The following is a 12,616-nucleotide window of genomic DNA, read 5'->3' as shown; positions in this document are numbered from 1 at the left end:
GTTAGTGAACAGCTGTTTTGAATGCAATTAAGACATTAGTCAAAATGAATTATTTGTACTGCTGAACTTACGTTTCAAAACGATGATATAATTACTTCTAAAAATCAATAATTGTTGTAATAAGGATAAGAGTTTCAAAATAAGAATATATTTATTATTGTTAAAATAATTTATTAATGGAAATATACAACATGTTAGATATTATAAAAGCGAGCATGGTCATGATACAAGCATTATCATTGATAAGAATTGTAATAATAATTTTTTTTTATTTATTAATGTAATAAGAATCTCTTATATGAAATATTAATATTATATAATAATTATTATAGAATCAACCGCATGGACTGATGTAAAAATCTCTGTAACCCGTTTAGGCCAATCATAGGTCAGAAAAATGACACCAAGAAGGGATGATATTCTATTTTTGTTATCAGAAACTAGAAATGCCTTATCATATGCAGTAACACATTGTATGTTAAATAAGGAGAAATATGAAGAGAATTTAATTACTAATAAAAGGCAGATGATTTAAGTTTATTTATTGTAAAGCAAGAACTATTCTCTTACTCATCTCTGACGTGATGTATACGTCATACTATTGCCACCAATAGCAAAATTCTATGCAAATTAAGTAAGACGTAACTGCTCAGCAAAAGTTTTTCGAGAAGAGAGACACTACTTCCCTTTCAATGCCTTCACTGTAAAGACCTTGTTCTCAAAGTTACCATTTTTCTCGTGAGATTCTTATTTATTAAATTTAAGTATTTTAAATGTAAGCCTATATCTGAAGCAATATTATTCGTTATATTTGTAAAATTATTCTATCAATTGATTACTTCCATGAATCTCAATTTTATTATTCATTTTTTATTAGTGAAGGAAATAATTAGTTTATAAAAAATCTCCCATGTGCTGAAGATTGAAGTTTGGACGAACCATCGAATCGAAATTAACCACCATACCAAGAAGGATCACGTGAGTTCTCTTTTAGTTGTATGGGGCCCCACCCTTCGCTTCGAAAAGTACAGAAATTACTGCAATTTTTTCTTCGCTAATTATTAATGGCCACGTCGAAAGCGCAAATAGCTTAAGTGTACTGAATTGTAATTGTAGGTTTCGTGGTCGTTTAACTGTCCTTATCTGCCTGAACCACGACCCTGATTAAATTTCACATGTTGTAATATTTTCTAGTTAAATCATTGGAATCATAATTCATCTTTCAGAATTTTTAAACTTTGTAAAAAGAACGTGCATGATAGCCCAGCATCATAGCACTAATTCAAATAAGCCTGTCAGCAGAAAATTATTCAAAACCTGTTTATCAAATCTTGAAACTGTACTGTTTATTAATTATTATTACTGCTCATTATATTTCAAATTTAATACTTTATTTCCTGAGTTCGATTATTTCTTTAGCCCTTCAGATTTTGTGTTTGGCACGTTTCTACTTGTCAAGCACCGATCAAAAACGATCATTGAAATACTTGATCCAAATTTGGTTCAAGGAACAGATCTAAGTGGAAATATTAAGTGGGGTCAGATCGAGATTATACGTTCTCTGTCCTTACCTGCTAATATCTCAGCTTCTATCTGTGCCCTACTTCGACTTAGGAATAAAGGTTCCCACCACAGAGCAGAGCAGCTACAGCGTAAAAATCATACAATAGAGCCTGAAACTTGGAAAGATTCTGTCCGCGAAGTATCTTCCGAACGGCATTTGGTATATCATCAAACCTAGCCTAGACCGTCGGAATTTATTATTGGCGCAATCCCGCAAATTATATGCACCAGGCTCCTTGCTCGACCTGTTTGATTTTGTGCACTGTCCACAATACAGGTAATAATTTAAGGTCTCTGAATCTGGTGTCTAGCAATTGCTACACTACGACGCATACTTGCAAAGAATATTATTCTCATAGAGATAGTCATTAAACAGATCAAGGGTGTGCAGGAGTTTGTGCCTCCCGCGAGGGATAAATCTTATACTGATTCTCTCAGCCTGGTATTCTATAGTATTCATCCACACACTCATAAATTTGAGATTAGATCACCGAGGATTCAGTGTAAGATTTTATACCTGTGTGACGTCTCCGTCTGGGGTATTATTCAAGTCGAAAATCAGGAACCCCCCAAGGAGCGTTACATTACTTAAAATGCATTTTGTTTCCAAATCTCGTCTTCATTTGAACTATTTAATTAAAAGAACTCTGCAAAATAAAAATAATTTGTAGAATTCTAAAAGATATTGCCAGTTAAATGCTTGCTATACTAGAAAGGGTGATGTGGAATCGGTATAATCAATGTATCCAGAATGAGTGATGTCACCTACATGATTCACTCTTTGAAAATACATAGCAATAGTGTTTCAATTGTATTACAATTTCTATTCAATGCTTCAAGTGCTTATGTTCACTGCTGTTTCATATTCATATTCATATTAAACTATAGCACTATCGTAATATTAAAAAAAACAAATAAATATACAAATCGAAATCGATTCCATGGGGTGAATTTGATGCTGCATGTCATCTGATTCCAGAATGATACTGAGATAATAATTGAATGTCAATGGGAAGGCAGAACAAAATTAATTGAAACCATGTAAAGTTTTCCCATCAAATCATGTCAATTATTTCCCAGTGACACGGAAAATCAAGGTAAACAAATTCAAATTCATTTATTTTTCATAAAAATTATATACAAATTATAATAAAATAAAAATATTCTATTACAATGGTTGAGTTCAAAGCCACTGATCGGTGAGTGAACGATGAGATCGGTGAGCGAACGTAGCTCTGAACGAAGTACTGTTTTGTCGTTGAACGATGCATAGACTCACATGCAGCGCTAGATTATTTGGAATTGAAATCGGCCATTAAGGGGACAGCCTGGAAGATTATTACATACTAAAGATCTTGAAGATTTTTGTGATCTATAATATTACAAAAAATATATATTATATAATATCTTGCGCTAAAATACCTCAATGGAACCTTATTAATTTCAAGTAAGAGCTAGCATTGGGAAGGCATAGGCATTGTGGGTTTATACCTCTTCAAGGTCTTTGGTCTAACTGATTAGAAAAAGAATACGTCATATCCGGTTCGTTCACTGATCTGCTCATCCTACTTTTCTGCCGATGGAAAAGAACGTAAATAGAGTAGCTGAACGTAAACAGACATGGCTGAATACGAGGTCTTTTACAAATAATGGACTCCATTATAATGTATTTGGGAGCAGAGAAATGCATGATTACATAAACTCAATAACATTTAAAATATTTTACAAAGCATTTAAAACTACTCCAATCACCTGATGGTTTTCCATTTTAATTGATTACAATGAAATAGGTTAAGTTCTAGTTTTGTTTACAAAATATGATTAACAGGGGAAACATCTGTCAGTCATGACTCATGAGAACCGTTCAGCCACAGAATACACACAAAATGGAAGGTATTAATCTTACCAAGATTTGAGTGCAACAAGACCACGACACAAATGACTGCATCATCTTGTTAGAAATTAAAACTACTGCTGTATTACAATGCTACACTTTCTTTCAAGATGGCGTATTATGGCGTCAAGATACTAGCCGACTTTCTATTCTGTGGTTCATCTGTGATCACTAATCTGTGATCAGGTTTTTTACTGAACGTAAAAAAAACCCGATGGAATTGATCAGTGGCTTTGAACTCAACCCATATGGTACTACCGGTAAAGAACAACTTGTGCGCCGGCAGTGAGTTTGAACAACTAGGTATGATAAAAATGTCAAAAGAAAAAGAAAAATTGAGCTTATTATAAACAACTAAAATAAATAAAATTACAGAAACACTTTATCAGAGCTGCATAAGCGCAGGCCCAGATTGTATCCTATAGTGAGGTCCACGTTATAATGGCAGTGTACGATTGACAATACTGTTGCTGTCCTCTTCTATCATACAACAAAACAGATAACGCTATCTCTCTCTCTCGCTTTGCGATGTTGTTCGTTTGCAAGAATATTTTATTTTCACTTTTGACATTGACTGTACAAAAGTAAACAAACAATTCTCAGCCGCCATTTCTTTCCTACATTCTATCAAAATATTTGAGTACACAAGTCGTATAATTGATATAAAATGTATTTTTGAAACAATGAAATAATTTTTAGACATTACCGTATGAGAAACACATATTAAAATACCTGAAATGACATTATAAAAGTTGATAACTAACCATCCTAGACCTAATCCAAGCTTCAGTTAGCCTACACGTTTAGGTTAGTTATCATACCGGTATAAATAATATTGAAAGGTTATTTCAGAATCATTTCCATTGAAATTACTTATTTTAAAAAGGATTTCTATTTTTCTATCATTTTTAAAAGACATTGGAATACAATATCTACCAAATAACTTAATTTCTGTTGTTTTGAGTTTCAGATCGGTGTACCTATCACAGCTTTTTAAATTAGCCGCCATTTCAGGTTTGTGTAAATATAAAAATCTGATCTTAGTTATGGAAGCAAATTTTTGAATAAAATTATGAAAAAATATATTTTCTTGATTAATTTGACATGAAATTGATTATTTTATCAAGGGAATGATATTTATTATTTGATCAAATCCAATGGGATGAATTGAGTAACAACTGTGTACAATCAGTGGCAAAATGGAGAGACTTGGCAACGTTTTTCTCCTATCTTTCTTCACTGCCATTATAACGTGGACCTCACTATAGTACTAGTAGAATTCTTTTTCAATAATTTCAGGGGCAGAAAAGTGAGGCAAACATGTTGAAAGGATTGCTTCCCTGAAAGGACAGCTTGTATGTTAAACATCTTCCCAGAAGTAGAGGTAAACCGCTCTGTGTCTCTTGACGACACCACATTCACAAGATTTCCTCTAATTCAATTATTCTTCACTGAAATTACTATTAACATTCCACTTTCACTTGTTGCTGTAATTGTTTGCAGAACTCTACATAGTAGCGGGTTTCGCTACACTTAATAATAGTTTCATATTGTATACTGTTGAAATGACCTCGAAAATTATCTATCAATGTTTTTGCGGTACGGCAGAAAGAATTTAATTTATAGATTGCTCACGTACGTTGTATTGGGAATCGTTTGCTACTTCAAAGACGAAAAACTTTGCTTTTCACTGTAATATATTTCCACAGTATGAAATATTTGCACTTATAGGGTAGCTCCATTGAAATACGTGATTGTTATAAGTTATTATAAAAAATATTCAAAAAACGCTGCTCTGTTTAGAAATGATTTATTAGAAATCATCCTGTAGAATCCAGATATAACATCAAGAGTTTGATAATGAAATCTGCCATTTCCCTTGTCTCCATGTTCCCTTTTCATGCACACATGCAATTCATGCAATGTGATTCATTTCAGAGGAACTGTTTTTGGTATAAATTTACTTTTCAAGCTATTTTTGGGGAATCAATCTACATACAGAATTTCTTCCTCTCTTTCATAGAGAGGAATATCTTCTTCATAGATTCTATCATTTTCATGCTCCGTATTGCTGAACAAAAAATACACCTCACTGACCCATGTCTAGTTATCGATAATTTATTGATCTTCTTCATCAAGGTTTGGGCTATGATGCCTGTTTCGACTCATAAAAGGTAGTAATATCCTATCAATTTTATCAAGTTATCAAAAGAATAGCGAAGAATATAATGTTACTGCCATCTTTTCAAAGGCCTACTCAAATCTCGTTTTCCTGTTGGATGATAATTATAAATCTTAATTGATGATTGATTGTGATAATCGATTGATGATATTTTCAACTTGATTCAGTTGACGGAGCAGTGAAGTACGAATGTAGTAAAGTAAGAAGCATTGATTGAAAGTACTACATCAATAGCCAAAATGAAAATCGCAATTTATATGCTGAACACAATTTCAAGTGAAACAAGGCAAGAGGATTATCGAGTAGCAGAGTTTGAGATATAAAAACCAGAACGTGAGACTTATCGAGCTCATGGAATGGAATCAATATCAGTATTGATCCGTCTCGACAAATCCGATACTTGCGTTCAGAGTCATGAACATTCTGGCAGGGTGGGCACAAACATGCTAATTTCCGACCGAGTCTGCGGTAGCAGATGGCGTAAGTGGTGTGGACGGTGGCCTAATGGTTGCGGGCTCAGGGCTCACTTGTGTGGAGGGTGGGTCTCGTGAGGGGTAAGGGCAGCAGCGGTTTAATAAGAGAGCGAATTTGTCACCAAGCAGAGAGACGCACGCATTGTCATGCCGGTCCCCAGTCGATCTCCATCTCTTCTGATTGTTTCCAATTAGATGCAGGTGCGTCAAACTGTAGTTATGAAGCACACCATCAGATTTCTAGCCGGAAAATAGAGCCCGGTCCATGAAATTCATCCTAATTTGTTGCTGTGGCATGGTGCAGCTGAAAGATAACTTACGTTCATGACAAAGCTATCATGCCTCAATTTTGGGCAGAAGCAGCCAGCCATATTGAGTACCATAAGATCAATGTAAAAGCAGTCAAAAAGTCATTCATTTAGAAACACATCACGGCTGCCGTTGAGGTAGGATATTTCCATATTTTAAAACTTGAAAAAGTTTAATTTTCTCAAATAATAGAAATAGTTTCGATATAAAAAAAGTAAAAGACAATTTTCATGAAGAATTCATCAATGATGGCGCCAAGTGCTCCAAAATATCGATCTTAAGATGAATAATTCGATATGGACTACTGCATCTGCCCACTTCAGCAGCTTACAAAACAATGAAATTGAAGATTTTCATGATGATGAAAACATAAACAAGGAGCACTTCCTCGTCTGAATAGGTTGTCACCTAATTCACTCCAATCGACTCTAATAATTTCATAGAATAATGTGGATTAATTTATGTTTCATCTTTGTGATATTGGTTTCAAATATTTCCCACAACCAAATAACTCTTCTGGTGTTACTTATCTACTGTAAATGATATTATTATTGAATGATAGGTGGCCTTGATATCAAACATGATGTAAGCCGCTCTCCTGGTGACAAATAATTCTGTAGGAGAAGGCTTAGTTGTTGAAAATTGTTCTAGGCTCTGAGGTCAGCAGATTAAGATCAGGGAAATAATGCGATCTTAATTCTAGTGGTTTGAGGGTCTTGGAAATAAGAACATAGATATGCGGTTGACTGATTGCTCTTATAATAATGATAATAATATCGAAAATAACACAAAACACATTTTTACATGAAGAACCAAACAATAAATCTGTCTTTAAGAGACCAACACATGTCTTCAAGAGACCAAATTTACGGGGGCACATCTGATATTGTAGTACTTGAAAAATCAAGTACTTTTCTAGGATCTGTCGTCATCGAGTCCAGTGTCCAAAGGGTGACGGATGAGGGTGAAGGATGATCACCTTCAGGCATCGGGCTAGAGGCGTCAGATCGAAGATCGTATTTCAGGTCCCTCACGGCAAGGTCAGATGTCCGATATCGCCGGCCATCTCGGTCGGCGAATTCGTCAGCCCTCGTTCGACAGCAAGGTATATTTACAGCTCAATCCCCGAATGAGTATTCAAGATACACAAACATACTAAAAAAAACCTGCAACACAAGTCACAACTACTTAGTAATGCTAGAAAGAATAACATACTTAATATTGTATTCAATGAATGATTTCTCATGGAATCATTCATATTTCTAATGAATACAATGCATACATACAATTTACATTAAAAATGAAATGAAATTAAAAAAGAAATATTTTAGGTTTTAATTGTAGAATTATAAATCTTTAATATAGATAAATTGGATTATTACTTTTTCAAAAGAATGATAAATATAGACTATATAAACAATATAAAATCATGATGATACAATATGAAATCCGTTTATGAAATCTGGATTATAAAAGAATTAATCAATCCGTTGAACAATAGAAGAAAACGAAAAACTGTTAAATGAAGGATTGCTACATGATACATACAAGTAAAATTATCAAGAGAAGGACAATACAACAATACTATAAAATATTCATTACTCACCCTTAAATGGGTTTTCGACTGTTGCTAGTCCATATATCCTAAAATAATTAAAACCTGCAGCAGTCAACCTCTCTGAATGGAATTAAATTAAATATGCCATTAATGAGTTATAACGAATAAGCAGATACAAAACTGATGGGATAAAAATGATTCCCAATAACTAGATAACTTTAGTCTCCAGGAGAGAACGGAAAACAGGATGAGTAAGTCATTATTAAATCGGACAAAGAAATAATTTAGTTCAGAAAAATAATATTTGTACTCTACAGAATCTAAAGGCGATCTCTTGTTCAGGTCTCCAAGTCAACCGAATCAGGCTCAAAAAAGGTATCAGGCTTAGCAAAGAAGCCTATATTATATTATATCAGTAGTTCTGTGAACAGTAGACCTCGCGCAGTTATAACGACGTCCCAAACCATAAGCACATCCACACTGATACACTAACTTTTTATTTGATCAGATCATGCTTACACAAGATTTAATTATCATAATATAACGCTTTCCGGAATTTAGCGCGAGAAAACCAGAAAACATCTAGGCGCCCAGACGAGCTGTTATAAATTCTTTGCATCCTATTCAATAGTGCATAAAAATTGCATTCAATGAGGCATGCAATGAGGCATGCAATTTATAGTCTACACAGCTGCTAATAATTGTTTACCAAGTTACATTGAGAAATTGAATTGCATGCGTCATAGCATGCAATTTATAGTCAATCCGACATCTGATTTATGATGAATAATATTCTATAGTCTGATTTTCACTCTAATATTGACGTATGAAGGAGGCTCCTTTTTCCTTTCATATTATCCTTGAAATGCAAAATTTCCGAAAACCTTGTATATACGTCGACGCGCAATTTAAGAAGGAACATACCTGTCAAATTTCATGGAAATCTATTACCGCGATTCGCCGTAAATGCGCAACATATAAACATATAAATATATAAACATTTAAACATTCAAACATTAAAACATTAAGAGAAATGCCAAACCGTCGACTTGAATCTTAGACCTCACTTCGCTCGGTCAATAAAAATTTACCCAATTACAAAGTTTTTGGTGGTGACGCCAATAATTTCCCTTAATAGAACGAAAAGGAATACAACTAACAAAAACAGAATACAGTAAAAATCCCTCAAGCAAAGTAGAAAACTCAGCAATAGAATGGACATTCAACTAATTTTTATGATGATAGCGTCTGTAACAATTCTAAGTACTCGAGGAAAACGTTGGACAACAATGGAGGAAATATCAGAATTAAATTATGTAATGTGATGAATTACATTATGAAACTACTCCAATACTGTGAGATTAGCAACGTTAATCCAGCACTCTATAAAAATTATCTAGAAGTTATAATTTTGAAAAGGAAATTTCGGCACAGATGTAATCCTGATAGCATGAAATATTATAGACATACAGCACCAAAGTGATCAATCACAATGTAGTGCGAACGATGTTATTCTTCCTTGTGGAGGGTTATATTTCTACTGTTGTCTTCAAGTACTAGGATATCCAGTGAAGAGTTATGATAAAAATGAAATCTTTGATGAATAGTTGACGAATAGCATAACATAATCCAGTTATTGCAATCATTTATTGCCTCTCACGGTATTAGTATTGGTACAGGAAAAACAATCTGCCAGGAAATTTTATCGTAGATTAATTGAAGAAGTTACTCTAGAACATAACAATATGTTGGGATACAATATATTGCATATATAATACAATTGTGCTGCAATAGTATAGTAATATCACATTCACTAGAATTGTACTTGTACATGAATCATAATCTATTACTTGATAGACTACTGAGTTGTGACAAAAATTGAGCCAAATACTGAACATTATCCATTATGTAATTTGGAAGCTATTCAGAACAGCTCTCCAATTATTTTTATATCGAGAATGTTTGGATATCATATACTAAACAATAATTCATTACTTGTTATGGGTGACATCCACTCCATCAAGATCTCAGTTGATCAAGAATCAGCCCGTGCAGACAACTTCAGTACGTCACGTTCCTTTTGCTTTTCGGAAGTCCAGTGGTCAGTGGATACATTATATTCTGCTCCAAAATTATCAAACATATCTTAATAATACAATTTAAAACCTTATGATTGATATTGTTATTGAAAAACAGAACCTGCTCCCCAACTATTCTATAACCTGACTTCAACCACAGATCTAACCGGAAAAATCTGTTTACTATGCTGCAAGTTAACTTCTCCCCAATCCATTCTCATTATCCTCAACTAGTGTGCATTGGTGTAGCTGACTATGTCACGAAAACTTGATGCCGTGAGACTCAACAAGCTGAACGGCTCAACTTCCCATTTGCTACAGTATAATTATTATGAAATGGTCAATATTGATACTTCGTGAACTGAGATCTTGACGAATCGAGACCCTTCCCTTGTAATACGATAAAGCTCATAAGCTTCCCAAATCAACGAATATTGACACCCATGTGAAAATATCTCTTGTATATGATAAAGTGACAAATCGATCACATTTTCTATCTATTTTCCTGTCAACCTTTCAAAATCTCTGTTGTCGACTCCCCTGACCATCTACGCCGTTTCTGGTTTTGAAATATTGTTATCAGCGAAGTGAGTCACTCGGAACAGCATTGGTTGATAAGCCACTGGTACGGGATACAGGATATTGAGATGAAGTGAAATGAGCTGATCATTTGAAGGAGAAAAACGTATAAATTTGCAATGACGATAAGTGCAGGGTGCTCCTCGTGGCTGTCTGCTGCTAGCTCGTGACTAATGATGGTCGCATTCCCCAGGGAGCCACAATTCAGAGGCCACTTGGCGCAGTTTGGCGTCGCGCCGAAGTAAACTGATAGCGAGCCCACGTTTGCTTCTCTCCCTCACTCATACAAAATATTCCATTTCACATTACACTGTATATTTCAAATGCGTATTTCAGATAGTGCGTGTTATAAGAAGTTATTATATGCAGTATCTTCTGAATTTAAGTTGCTATGTTATGTACAGTACTCAATCATTGAGAAATGAGACATAATGCTTGATGTGGAGCAAGTGTAGGGTTATTGATCACAGAAAGACGATTACTACTTTATATCTCCCTATTCTCAATAGGGATTATAATGATTCCCTAATCATTCAATTGAAAACGTGATTGGTTTTTTGTAGCCTGGATTGGAGAGGAATTTGTGTAATACAATATTAAAAATGTTATTTTAATTTAGAATCCAACTGGTAATTTGAATATGATGTTATAATCTCACTTAATCTACTTTCTTCCTGATGAGTTGTACTCTTGAAACAGTTAAGTATTCATGAGAGTCCTGATGAGTTCCCATGAAGCGAAGCTGATATTTTGTAATGTTTTTACCTTATTTCGCCTATCTGATTACATTACTGGAAACGTGATCGGTTGAATTTTCAATACCGTATACTATTTAATTTCTAATTATATGCTATGTAATTTGAGGAGGGAATAAATTCATTCATCCATTTATTCATTTGTATTATGCTGACAACTTTCGAACTACTCGTATTTCCAATCATTTCACAAAACAGGAACTAGTGTATACAGTTTCCAAAGTAGTGCAATCAAGTACCGTGAGAACAATAAAAATATTAGAATTGTCATGTTTCTACGTGGATTTTAGTGCTAAGAATTGCTGAATGATTTGATATCATTGTATTGATTAATTAATTAATAAATAAAAATAATAAAATTTAAATCACTGTCCCTGCTCTGACATCTACACTGACATCATAGTTTATAATCTTAAAAGATTATGATGAACTAGAACCCAATGTATTATTGGAAATTACAGAACTGAAGTACCGTACTTTAAAATAGCTGGGTAATAACGACTGTGAATGTAGAACATCCCAAACTGTAGACATCTTATTTTGATGATTATGAAGGAATTAATCCAATAATTCAGATTTGATATAATAATATTATCTTAGAAAAATATATTATCTTATAAGTTGTCTAGTAATGTCAATGTACCTTGAAATCAGATGTGACCTGAGAACTCCGACAACAATCCTAAGCCAGCCAGGTTACTCGGCATTTTCATGAATTTTATATCAAAGCTCAAGAATAATATCATTGATCCCAACCTTGAAATTGGTACCAGGCATTTTACTGGTATCTTTGCTGTGAAAAAATACTTGATGCTTCTCTACATAGATTCTCAATTTGAGAAATCATATTAGCCATTAGTATCTGCACTGATTCGATCTAAATGATTATCAGAATCATTTGAAGCAGATTGGGATTGGATAAACACAATTAAGTGATCCAATATAATGAATAACATAACATCTCATAAGGTACATATCAATTGTTAGAAGTTCGGAATTTTCTCCCGGAGAACTGTAAGAGCAGTGTCGTAAATTTACTGTCATAAATATTATAGCAAGTTACCTGTCAAGCTCATTTGTAGGCATAATCCTTTGAAAGGTGGGCTTACAATGAATAATTGATTCTTCTACCTTCAGCGTTATGAGAATCAAGTGTTGGATTAACAAGTAAGTTTGCCTCGTTCATAAATTTATTCCTCTACTGAAGAGAGATTTGCTAAGTCTC

The sequence above is a fragment of the Nilaparvata lugens genome, chromosome 1, assembly GCF_014356525.2.
Source record: "Nilaparvata lugens isolate BPH chromosome 1, ASM1435652v1, whole genome shotgun sequence".
Lineage (NCBI taxonomy): Eukaryota > Metazoa > Arthropoda > Insecta > Hemiptera > Delphacidae > Nilaparvata > Nilaparvata lugens.
Note: the sequence above shows the minus strand (reverse complement) of the source record.